The sequence below is a fragment of the Schistocerca piceifrons genome, chromosome 3 (genome assembly GCF_021461385.2).
Source record: "Schistocerca piceifrons isolate TAMUIC-IGC-003096 chromosome 3, iqSchPice1.1, whole genome shotgun sequence".
Taxonomy (NCBI): domain Eukaryota; kingdom Metazoa; phylum Arthropoda; class Insecta; order Orthoptera; family Acrididae; genus Schistocerca; species Schistocerca piceifrons.
Genome location: NC_060140.1, coordinates 196,949,550 through 196,961,988, shown reverse-complemented (window position 1 = coordinate 196,961,988; position 12,439 = coordinate 196,949,550). Strand labels below are relative to the sequence as shown.

The 12,439-nt window shown below is 44.5% G+C and overlaps 1 pseudogene; it reads right to left on the bottom strand.

Moving 5' to 3' along the window:
* Positions 1 to 5,248: 5,248 nt before the first annotated feature.
* Positions 5,249 to 5,366, bottom strand: LOC124790655 (annotated as a pseudogene).
* Between the last annotated feature and the right edge of the window lie 7,073 nt (positions 5,367 to 12,439).

The window sequence follows — 12,439 nt, the reverse complement described above, 5'->3', positions numbered from 1 at the left end:
TGTTAACGAGCGCCCCCCGCGCTGTATGCAGATTAAAGAGGTGGGCCTGCCGCCCCTGGGATTCCAGCGTCGGTGGACGACTCTCACTGCACCGCGGCATCTCGGCGCTGTAAGCTGTGGCGCTCCTCGTAATAACTACATTCTCTAGTCGCAGGGAACGGGCTAGGTTCTAGGATTTGCACGGACTTAGTGTTGGTACGCCGTGCTTAGAGTGTGCTGAATAAATGAGGTCGGTCAAAGCCTGCTACTACTCGGCAAGTAAAACTAAGAAGTTGGACCTCCGCGAGGGTGTCACATTCACGTGGCTGCACCAAGCTATGTGTAGGGCTTCACGTATGACACCGTGATATGTCAGCTGCAAAACAGTTTTTTTTTTCGCTGTTAAGTGATTTCAGGTGTGCCGCAGGCGAGTGTCGTAGGACCGTTGCTATTCACAATATACATCCGCTTTTTGCGGATGATGCTGTGGTATATGGAGAGGTTGTGACAATGGAAAATTGTCCTGAAATGCAGGAGGATCTGCAGCGAATTGACGCATGGTGCAGGGAATGGCAATTGAATCTCAATGTAGACAAATGTAATGTGCTGCGAATACGTAGAAAGAAAGACCCCTTATCATTTGGCTACAGTATAGCAGGTCAGCAACTCGAAGCAGTTAATTCCATAAATTATCTGGGAGTACGCATTAGGAGTGATTTAAAATGGAATGATCATATAAAGTTGATCGTCGGTAAATCAGATGTCAGACTGAGATTCATTGGAAGAAGCCTAAGGAAATGCAATCCGAAATCAAAGGAAGTAGGTTACAGTACGCTTGTTCGCCCCTGCTTGAATACTGCTCAGCAGTGTGGGATCCGTACCAGATAGGGTTGATAGAAGAGATAGAGAAGATCCAAAGGAGAGCAGCGCGCTTCGTTACAGGATCATTTACTAATCGCGAAAGCGTTACGGAGATGATAGATAAACTCCAGTGGAAGACTCTGCAGGAGAGACGCTCAGTAGCTCGGTAGGGGCTTTTGTTGAAGTTTAGAGAACATAGCTTCACCGAGGAGTCAAGCAGTATATTGCTCCCTCCTACGTATATCTCGCGAAGAGACCATGAGGATAAAATCAGAGAGATTAGAGCCCACACAGAGGCATACCGACCACACTTCTTTCCACGAACAATACAAGACTGGAATAGAAGGGAGAACCGATAGAGGTACTCAAGGTACCCTCCGCCACACACCGTCAGGTGCCTTGCGGAGTATGGATGTAGATGTAGATGTGATTAGGTCTTTTCTGTGCTTTTACGGAGGAGTGGAGGTATACGGCGTATATTGGTGGGCCATCTTCATTGGGTGAATTCTGAAAGCAGATACTGCAGATAGGGTGAACTCAAAATACGAGTTTTTGCTCCGCATCGACTGTTTCTTGGGAATTCTCGACTACAATATTATTGCACCTGGCAGTGAAGGGGCTTCAGTGAGTCTTTATCTTGATGTTTCGCAAGGACACGAAGAATAACTTGGTTGTATCTGCGCACCTATTTTAATCATTCACAGTGCGATACGTTTCTCATAGACACCACTGTACTTTTTTATTGTAACATCACCGCTTGTTACCGATAACGGCCACGGGAGGCCAGTGCAATAATATCGTGGGCGGATAGTAGCTGTCTTTGTTCCTCGTTCGCCGTGATTGGGCGTTTGTTTCCGTGATAGCGGGCAGCAACGAAGACGGAAGCCGGTAGCTGCCACCTTGTACTATTTTTTCGATATTTCTACTGATTCACGGGGTTTCCTTCTGTAAATATCACTTTCCATTACTAGCACGCGTATGTTCATACATTCCATAACAAATGGTTCAAATGGCTCTGAGCACTATGCGACATAACGTCTGAGGTCATCAGTCGCCTAGAACTTAGAACTGATTAAATCTAACTAACCTAAGGATATCACACACATCCATGCCCGAGGCAGGATTCGAACCTGCGACCGTAGCGATCGCGCGACTCCAGACTGTAGCGCCTGGAACCGCACGGCCACCCCGGCTGGCAATTCTATAACATGGTCGTATGCACAGCCTTACGACACAGTAGACTTTATCATCAGTGAGAAAGGCCACGAAAGGCTGGAGATTTATATATTTCATTTCCTACTTTACTTATAACGTCCTGACCCAAATTTTAGTTTATAGTGAACAATAGTATTTCAGTCAAATAGTAATTAAAATATAATGGGATACTTTTATTAAAAATTATTATTCAATGTGGGAAAATTTCATTTCCATTTATTAGATTCCAAACATCCATATTACGCTACACACTTCCTTTTCACTCAACTGCCAGTGGTGATGGCAAATAACTGTCATATATACATTTTTGTTATCTTACTGAAACGAATATTGCACTTAATTATTGTATGATTGTATAAAATTGTCAGTAACTCTTCTTTTTGCAGTTCTTCATTTTTATCTTAATTACAGGAATTTAGTCTGTTTTCAAATTAACTTTAGTTGTGCTTTTTATGTAATTAAGTTCATACATAAATGTATAAAGTGTTTTGTTTACAGAAAAACACATTCAGAATACATATAACAGTAAATCATTAGGGGAATTAAACAAACAGAAAAAAAATTCCGAAATGGAATTGCTATTTTAATTATGAATCCTTGTTTCTTGAACTGCGATTTTTTTTTATGAAACGCTCTGGATTTATAACTGCCGGGACTGTACTAGGCATTTTGCATATATCTTTAATTTTGTTTTCGTTGACTGGACACACACATTTTGCATAAGCATATGTGATTGCTAGTTCAGGGATATGCGGCTTTTTTGCCCAATTATGAAACAGTGTTGAGTTATTCCTGCTATGAATGGCTTTGGAATGACTATACTGGGATCTGCAGAAAATGCATCCGTTTTATTTGTAGTCATGTTCGTAACGGAAGTCTCTGGGAATTGGCATTTCTTCTGCAATCATTTGGCCACCAGTTGTTGTAATGAGGAACATCCTCACTTTCAGCGACAGTAACAGTAAAATTTAATTTAGTATTGGAGCCGACTGTGTGTTCACACGCGTCTTTAATTGTGTAGAGCCTATCCTGACGCTTCATTTTTCTTCCCACTCCTGAAAAGCCCCTATCTGATGTCAGTAGAAAAAAGAAGCCTGATATTACAGCAGTTAAAAAGCTTATGTATGTGTTGGTCTTATTCCAGAATGAGCAGCCATAACAAAACAAAAATAAATCTTTAATATCAGATGAGACAACTATTCAAATAATGGTGGAGTCTTCTGCATAATTCATTTGGACTTTTTAGCTGCCCGTTCATGGTGGACATAGAAGGATGCTGGATTAGAATTCATGTTATACACAGAAGAAACTGGAACTGTCAGTTAACGATAATAATACATGTCCTGAACTGGTATTTTAAGCAAGAATACATTTCGCATGTAGTCAAACGTTAAAGCAATACATCCCCATTCTCAGCGCTTAGCTTGTTTCCATCCTGAAGTGTTTTGCCGAACTTCTTGATGCAACCTATGTGACTAGGAGTTCTGTTGCAGCTACATGTTTCTTCATTTTCAACAACACCAACATATAACGCACTGCTATTAGACGTCATTTTTATTTTCAACATACAACTTACGTATTGTAGGTCTACTTCACAAACAAAAGTAGTATAGACATTCTACCAATTTATCATTACCTGATTAACAAAACGACTTAAGTCCAGCACTAAGACCATTTTACCGGTAAATACGAACATTTTCTTACTGGAAACAATGTGTAGAAGATGCGGACTAAAGTAATTTTGACATTTAATGATGTGAGCCGGCCGCGGTGGTCTAGCGGTTCTAGGCGCTCAGTCGGGAACCGCGCGACTGCTACGGTCGCAGGTTCGAATCCTGCCTCGGGCATGGATGTGTGTGATGTCCTTAGGTTAGTTAGGTTTAAGTAGTTCTAAGGTCTAGGGGACTGATGACCACAGATGTTAAGTCCCATAGTGCTCAGAGCCATTTGAACCATTTTTTTGATGTGAGTCGGGCATCTCGACATTGCTTTACGCGTACCTCAGAACCGTGAGAATGTGGACTTTAGTCGCTTTGCAAATTCGTACTTATATACTGCGTGTGTGTGTGTGTGTGTGTGTGTGTGTGTGTGTGTGTGTGTGTGTGTGTGTGTTTTGCTTGATTGTGACTTCATTTAGGCTGCTTAAATAAAAAGTGTCACATAGTTCAAAAGAAGAAAATATTGATCAAAATTGGAAAGAAAAGTTCCTGTAATTATGTATTTGGAAACCAATATCTGCTGAGATACGGGGCGCATTACTTGCCATGAGTAATGTTAGAATTCGGTTTTATAGGCCATCACAAGGGATCTAACCGTAAATTACCGCAATACGCATGTGTGAGCAAATGCAGTTCCTGGAGAAATCATGGAAGTGATAACATTGGTATCAATGCACGGGGAGGAATTCTCGGTGGCGGACTCCCAGAGCTATACCCTTTAGCAAACAGATTAAAAGATGCCGTATATCACTCGTATTTATGCAGTGAATTACCAGCGCTATTCGGAAACATTACGCTTGCAGAATGGCGACAAATGTGATTTATGTAGAATGGGCCACCACCCCAATTTCTACAGCTTCTGGGACAGTACCACACCGTGACAGATCATGGAAGGTAGGCCCGGTAGCATAGCGCGCCTGTTCACCTGACCTGAATCCACTCTATTTCTGGCTATAGAGACATTTAAAGGCATTGGTGGATCCCCAACCCATCGACAGTGTGCTGACGTCACCGGAGTGTGTGATCACTGAATGTGATCCAAAACGAATAAAGTCATGTGATTACTGCAAGGAAGGTTGAAGGATATGTCAGGATGCGTGGCACCACGTGTAGCACTGCCTATATTGTTTACTTCTTCGTAAGAAAGAGATGAGAAATAGAAACTAGACCCGCTTATCTCTCAGCAGATGCTGGTTCCCGATCTATCAGCAACGACACTTGTCTTCCAGTTTGACCAATACAACCCCTATAGGAACATACAAAAGTAAACTAGAAACTCCGACCGAACAGGCGTTGAAGGGCCTAACGGTACCGACCGGCCGTCGTGTCATCCTCAGCCCACAGGCGTCACTGGACGCGGAGATGTGGTCAGCACGCGGCTCTCCAGGCCGTATATCAGTTCACGAAACCGGAGCCGCCACTTTTCAATCAAGTAATACCTCAGTTGGTCTCGCAAGGGCTGAGAGGACCCCGCTTGCCAACAGCGCTCGGCAGACCGGATGGTCACCCATCCAATTGCTAGTCCAGCCCGACAGCGCTTAACTTCGGTGATCTGAGGGGAACCGGTGTTACCACTACAGCAAGGCCGTTGGCTATAGGAACATACAAAAGAAATCTGTAAAATTCGTAAATATTCAAAAATCAACTTCCAGGCTGAACTTGAATCCCACCGAAAAATCTTCGGGGGTTGTTCAAGTATATTTTCTGAGTGCTTTGCTGTAATGGATTGGAGGTCTCCAATGGGCCGTTACAGAGATATTAGGTTTATTTTGACTTCTCTCTACCTCATTTACCTTACAGAAAATATCTGTACGTTAGTGAAATATTGGCGGTACGTGCTGGGTATCTTTCTGGGAAACTAATAGTTTTCCAGTCTGCCACGGAACTTGCTGCTGAGATCACTAATGTCAACGTTACTCTTCGTCTTACAGCTTGCATCGAGTACTGTTAGGTTTTGCCTTGAGTTTGTTCTCCCAACAGTGTTAGTTGTACGTTTACAATGATACACATCAGTATGGATTGATTTCGTGATGAAGAACTGGGGATATATACCTCGTGTGTGGGTTCGTCTAATGCAATAAAAGAGTGGCTCAAAGACGTTACAGCTGTCCCCACAGAGAGCGCAAACACACTACTTTTACACCAAGACACAAGCATCTACGTGAAACTGGATTCTTCTCAGTTAGAAAGGAAGAATGAAAGGCCGTGCGAGCTGTTCCGGAAGACGAGATCCGGAAGAGCATGCGTTACACCTGATTGGTGACAGTCGTGCCACTGGTAGTCGGCACGTGCGTGAACTCTTAACACAAGCCAATAACTGTATCGAGAATCATACATCAAAAACAATAGCATCTCTACCACCGAAGTTGGTTGGTTGGTTGGTTTGGGGAAGGAGACCAGACAGCGTGGTCATCGGTCTCATCAGATTATGGAAGGATTGGGAAGGAAGTCGGCCGTGCCCTTTCAGAGGAACCATCCCGACATTTGCCTGGAGTGATTTGGCGAAATCACGGAAAACCTAAATCAGGATGGCCGGACGCGGGATTGAACCGTCGTCCTCCCGAATGCGAGTCCAGTGTCTAACCACTGCGCCACCCCGCTCGGTACCACCGAAGTCCAGTCACTAGGACCAATGGACTTTTCATACTGAGTGGAGTTTCCAGATAGGAGTAACACACAGAATGAATCACAATGGCATTTTTACTCTGTAATAAGGCCGTGTTTCCCGTAGCGATCCGTGCACGACAGAACAGGACACCAACATGTTTAAAAAGATGCGCGCATAAATGCGATTTCTCAGGGGATCGTATCTCGGGTGCTATTGATGAAACAGGTAAGGGGTCAAGTGTTTCGGATAGCCCTTAGCCTAGTTACGTCAGTTGCTGACAGTTGTCCAACGCTCACGCATGTCCGTAATAATCGTTACGAGACCAGTTAATGGTGCTGCTGTATTTTGTAACATAAAGGTTACTCGATTGAAGCTGGCCTGAAGATGACGTAGTGTATCGATGAAACTGGTAGCCCAGAAATAAACCTAAATAGCGATGATTGGCATTGTTTTATTGGATATTTATATATTGGTCTGAAGCTGAGAGCGTGGGGTAACACGTTTGTAAACGTCGAGTCGGTAGCAGTAAATTCATTGTAACATTTCTTTAAATTGCTTATTAATTAACAATGGATATGTTAATTATCAAATAGTTCCAAATATATTTTTAATAAAATAATTTTTTTAAAATTTTTGATTACTGCTCATATGAAATTAAAACTTGATGCGGTTATGCCATACTCTACTTTGATAATGAAAAACGTAATATGCACCCATGATACTGTTAATTCTCTGGAAAGAAGAAAAAATTTCTGATTGGTGTTTCGTATTTTTGTGTCAAGCTTTAATTTATTGTGAATACTGTTACGTGCATTTGAATAGTAATAAAAAATGAAAAGCTGTTATTTCTTTACCTCCTTTACTACCTTTGCGACCTAAAGGGGTTGGACAAAAATATACAAAAATGGTGGAAAATGCCTGTTTTAACCTAAATGCAGATAAGAACCTACAACATCGCAGCGCGCCAGCAATCGTTGGTTAATATATTAAAAAACTAAAAACCCACCTCGATTGCGATAAAAGCACCTAGTGTTAGCCTAGGTTTCGGCGTAGATAACTACACCTTCTTCAGAACAACACTAAAACCCACAAGTGCCTCAGAAGACCTTTGTCAATGATTAAAAGAACACCATAGCTATACAATTATAAACGAAAAAGAAAAGGAAAACACAAACAGTACATATGTACAGTTTATGGCAGGTCATGGCCCATCGAACATGGTCGGTGTGAGATGGAGCGTACACCATTAAGTTAAGTATTAGTTTTGACTTTGTACATATATACTGTTTGTGTTTTCCTTATCCATTTCATTTATAAATGTGTAGTTATGGTGTTCATTCAATCATTGACAAAGGTCTTCTTAGGCACTTGTGGGTTTTAGTGTTGTTCTGAAGATGGTGTAGTTATCTACGCCGAAACCTAGGTTAACACTAAGTGCTTTTATCGCAATCGAGGCGGGTTTTTAGTTTTTTAACTAAATGAGATACTGGCGAAGTCACTAGGTTTCCCACTTGTGTTTGATCGGTAGCGGCAGGTAGGCAAGTGTCAGGCGGGGCCAGAACATTGTCCTGTGCATAATGTCAGAACTAAGTGAATTCTAACGTGGGGAAATTGTTCGTCCTCGTACGGTTGGTGCTTTCGTAACGAAGAGTAAAAATGGTTCAAATGGCTCTGAGCACTATGGGACTTAACATCTGAGGTCATCAGTCCCCTAGAACTTAGAACAACTTAAACGTAACTAACCTAAGGACATCACACACATCCATGCCCGAGGCAGGATTCGAACCTGCGACCGTAGCGGTCGCGCGGTTCCAGACTGTAGCGCCTAGAACCGCTCGGCTACCCTGGCCGGCTACTATTTTGCAGGAAAATTGCATATTATTCCATTGAAAAATCACATAGACCTTGTATTTTTCTGTTCAAAGACGATTAGAAACTGTTTTGTATGCCAACGGTTTTCTACACCAAATAGGATATGGGAATGTGTTATGCTTTTGGTGTTTCCGGAAATCTGTCCACCTTTTTTATGTGTCATATAATAGATTATCAGGATTTTGTAACTAGACTGCAGGAAAAAATACGAGATATATGCCGGTCTCTGTGGCCGAGTGGTTCTAGGAGCTTCAGTCTGGAACCGCGCTGCTGCGAGTGTCGCAGGTTCGAATCCTGCCTCGGCATGGATGTGTGTGATGTCCTTAGGTTAGATAGGTTTAAGTCGTTCTAAATGGTTCAAATGGCTCTGAGCACTATGGGACTTAACTACTGAGGTCATCAGTCCTTAAACCTAACTAACCTAAGGACATCATACACATCCATGCCCGAGGCAGGATTCGAGCCTGCGACCGTAGCGGTCACGCGGTTCCAAACTGACGCGCTTAGAACCGCACGGCCACACCGTCCGGCTAAGTCGTTCTAAGTCTAGGGGATTGATGACCTCAGATGTTAAATACCATAGTGCATAGAGCCATTTTTTTGTTTTGTTTTGACGAGATATACAGGAAAATGTCTTATCGCTGGACAAAGCATCTCTTCAACTTTCGATTCGCAATACCTACCGTGGCGGCACTAAGGGGCAGGCCTGCCGGAACTAGCAGACAAACTATCCACTTCGTATTGTCGCATCGCATCAGTTCACCCCAGCAGATAGACAACCCACTACACAGATTTTTGAAAGTGCTGCAGTGAATCTCCGGTCATTTCAATTAAATGTACGCACGTAATGACGTTTTCGCGCCACCTGTAACGCAAGACAGAATCTGGGAAAGCTTCTCTATACAGTAATGTGTGTCTTTATTCAGATGTCTTATAACCTTTTGTTTAGAAGATGTTCTCAAGCCCTGGGAGGCACTTAAGAATAACCCTTTACGTACATCAATCCCCGCATTGGGAAACGAAACGATGGGAAATATTATTTACGTATTGTTACTTATGAGTACAAAATTAATTGGAATAATCGTAACGTCTTTCACTCTGTAAACAACACTTGGTATTGGAAGTGGTAAATAATACTTCCTTCTCTTAATAACTATGGAATTTTAATATAATAAGAAATGCTGTTACCGAAATTTGATTCACTGAATGTGTTTACAAACCTATCATGCTATCAATTTCGTACTAGAGAATAGTTTGATGAGATAAAAGGTTTTACACTACTGGCCATTAAAGTTGCTACACCAAGAAGAAATGCAGATGATAAACGGGTATTCATTGGACAAATATGTTATCCTAGAACCGACGTGTGATTACATTTTCACGCAATTTGGGTGCATAGATCCCGAGAAATCAGTACCCAGAACAACCACCTCTGGCCGTAATAACGACCTTGATACGCCTGGATATTGAGTCAAACAGAGCTTGGATGGCGTGTGCAGGTACAGCTGTCCATGCAGCTTCAACACGATACCACAATTCATCAAGAGTAGTGACTGGCGTATTGTGACGAGCCAATTGCTCGGCCACCATTGACCAGACATTTTCAACTGGTGAGAGATCTGGAGAATGTGCTGGCCAGGGCAGCAGTCGAACATTTTCTGTATCCAGAAAGGCCCGTACAGGACCTGCAACATGCGGTCGTGCATTATACTGCTGAAATATAGGGTTTCGCAGGGATCGAATGAAGGGTAGAGCCACGGATCGTAACACATCTGAAATGTAACGTCCACTGTTCAATGTACCGTCAATGCGAGCAAGAAGTCACCGCGACGTGTAACCGATGGAACCCCATACCATCACGCCGGGTGATACGCCAGTATGGCGATGACGAATTATACGCTTCCAATATGAGTTCACCGCGATGTCGTCAAACACGGATGCGACCATCATGATGCTGTAAAGAGAACCTGGATTCATCCGGAAAAACGACGTTTTGCCATTCCTGCACCCAGGTTCGTCGTTGAGTACACCATCGCAGGCGCTCCTGTCTGTGATGAAGCGTCAAGGGTAACCGCAGCCATGGACTCCGAGCTGATAGTCCATGCTGCTGCAAACGTCGTCGAACTGTTCGTGCAGATGGTTGTTATCTTGCAAACGTCCCCATCTGTTTACTTAGGGACCGAGACGTGGCTGCACGATCCGTTACAGACATGCGGATAAGATGCCTCTCATCTCGACTGCTAGTGATACGAGGCCGTTGGGATCCAGCACGGCGTTCCGTATTACCCTCCTGACCCCACCGATTCCATATTCTGCGAAGACTCATTGGATATCGACCAACGCGAGCAGCAGTGTCGCGATACGATAAACCGCAATCGCGATAGGCTACAACCCGACCTTTATCAAAGTCGTGGTGGTACGCATTTCTCCTCCTTACACGAGGCATCACAACAGCGTTTCACCAGGCATCGCCGGTCAACTGCTGTTTGTGTATGAGAAGTCGGTTGGAAACTTTCGTCATGTCAGCAAGTTGTAGATGTCGCCACAGGCGCCAACCTTGTGTGAATGCTCTGAAAAGCTAATCATTTACATATCACAGCATCTTCTTCCTGTCGGTTAAATTTCGCGTCTGTAGCACGTCATCTTCGTGGTGTAGCAATTTTAATGGCCAGTAGTGTATATTTGGCAGCGTTCAGAAACCGTCCAATCTTCCAAGGCGAGTTTTCGGAGTTTCTTCATGAACTGCGTCGTACTACGATAGGAAATTGATGTCAGGACAGTAATCTTCATATCGTATAAGTATGAAAGGAATTGAAGAGGACCTTTCTCCTTTTTATATTGGTTGTCCTTATAGTGCCGATAGTGCTGCATACTTCAAGGCAACGCTGCATTTTGTGCATTCTGCCTTCATGGTGTTGCATTTGTAGTGCAGTAGTACATTACTCTGCCCTCACGTATACATAAAGGCACTTCAGCTGCAAACTTCTAAGATTACGTCATTCCTGCGAGAAATGTCTACGCACTGTTTCCGTGCTGAAACGGACCTCTTCTCTCGGCGAAGCGGAACCGGTATTCAGCGTCAAGTGCAGGGAACGAATACACGTCCCGGTAACGGCCAAGTGGCCATAAAACCCGGAGCGGGCGTTGTCGCCGCACGGAAGAGTGGCTCCGAAACCGCGGAGTCCTAAGTCAAGGCGCGACCGCTGCTGCTGAGAGGATTCCGCACAGGGCGGCGACCGAGCGCCGAGGCGAGCCACTCGTGGTGGCGTGTAGCGCGGTGGGTTTACAGCACCGGCGCTACGTGACGGTCCGGCTTCCGTATCGCCGGCACTCAGCTTCCTCTGTGTCTCCTTCTGAGGCTCCACACACTCTCACCGTAGCGGGAAGTAATACGCAGTAGAAGGACCAGGCGTGATGCAACAATACCACTGGGCGCGGAATCTACACTCCTGGAAATTGAAATAAGAACACCGTGAATTCATTGTCCCAGGAAGGGGAAACTTTATTGACACATTCCTGGGGTCAGATACATCACATGATCACACTGACAGAACCACAGGCACATAGACACAGGCAACAGAGCATGCACAATGTCGGCACTAGTACAGTGTATATCCACCTTTCGCAGCAATGCAGGCTGCTATTCTCCCATGGAGACGATCGTAGAGATGCTGGATGTAGTCCTGTGGAACGGCTTGCCATGCCATTTCCACCTGGCGCCTCAGTTGCACCAGCGTTCGTGCTGGACGTGCAGACCGCGTGAGACGACGCTTCATCCAGTCCCAAACATGCTCAATGGGGGACAGATCCGGAGATCTTGCTGGCCAGGGTAGTTGACTTACACCTTCTAGAGCACGTTGGGTGGCACGTGATACATGCGGACGTGCATTGTCCTGTTGGAACAGCAAGTTCCCTTGCCGGTCTAGGAATGGTAGAACGATGGGTTCGATGACGGTTTGGATGTACCGTGCACTATTCAGTGTCCCCTCGACGATCACTAGTGGTGTACGGCCAGTGTAGGAGATCGCTCCCCACACCATGGTGCCGGGTGTTGGCCCTGTGTGCCTCAGTCGTATGCAGTCCTGATTGTGGCGCTCACCTGCACGGCGCCAAACACGCATACGACCATCATTGGCACCAAGGCAGAAGCGACTCTCATCGCTGAAGACGACACGTCTCCATTCGT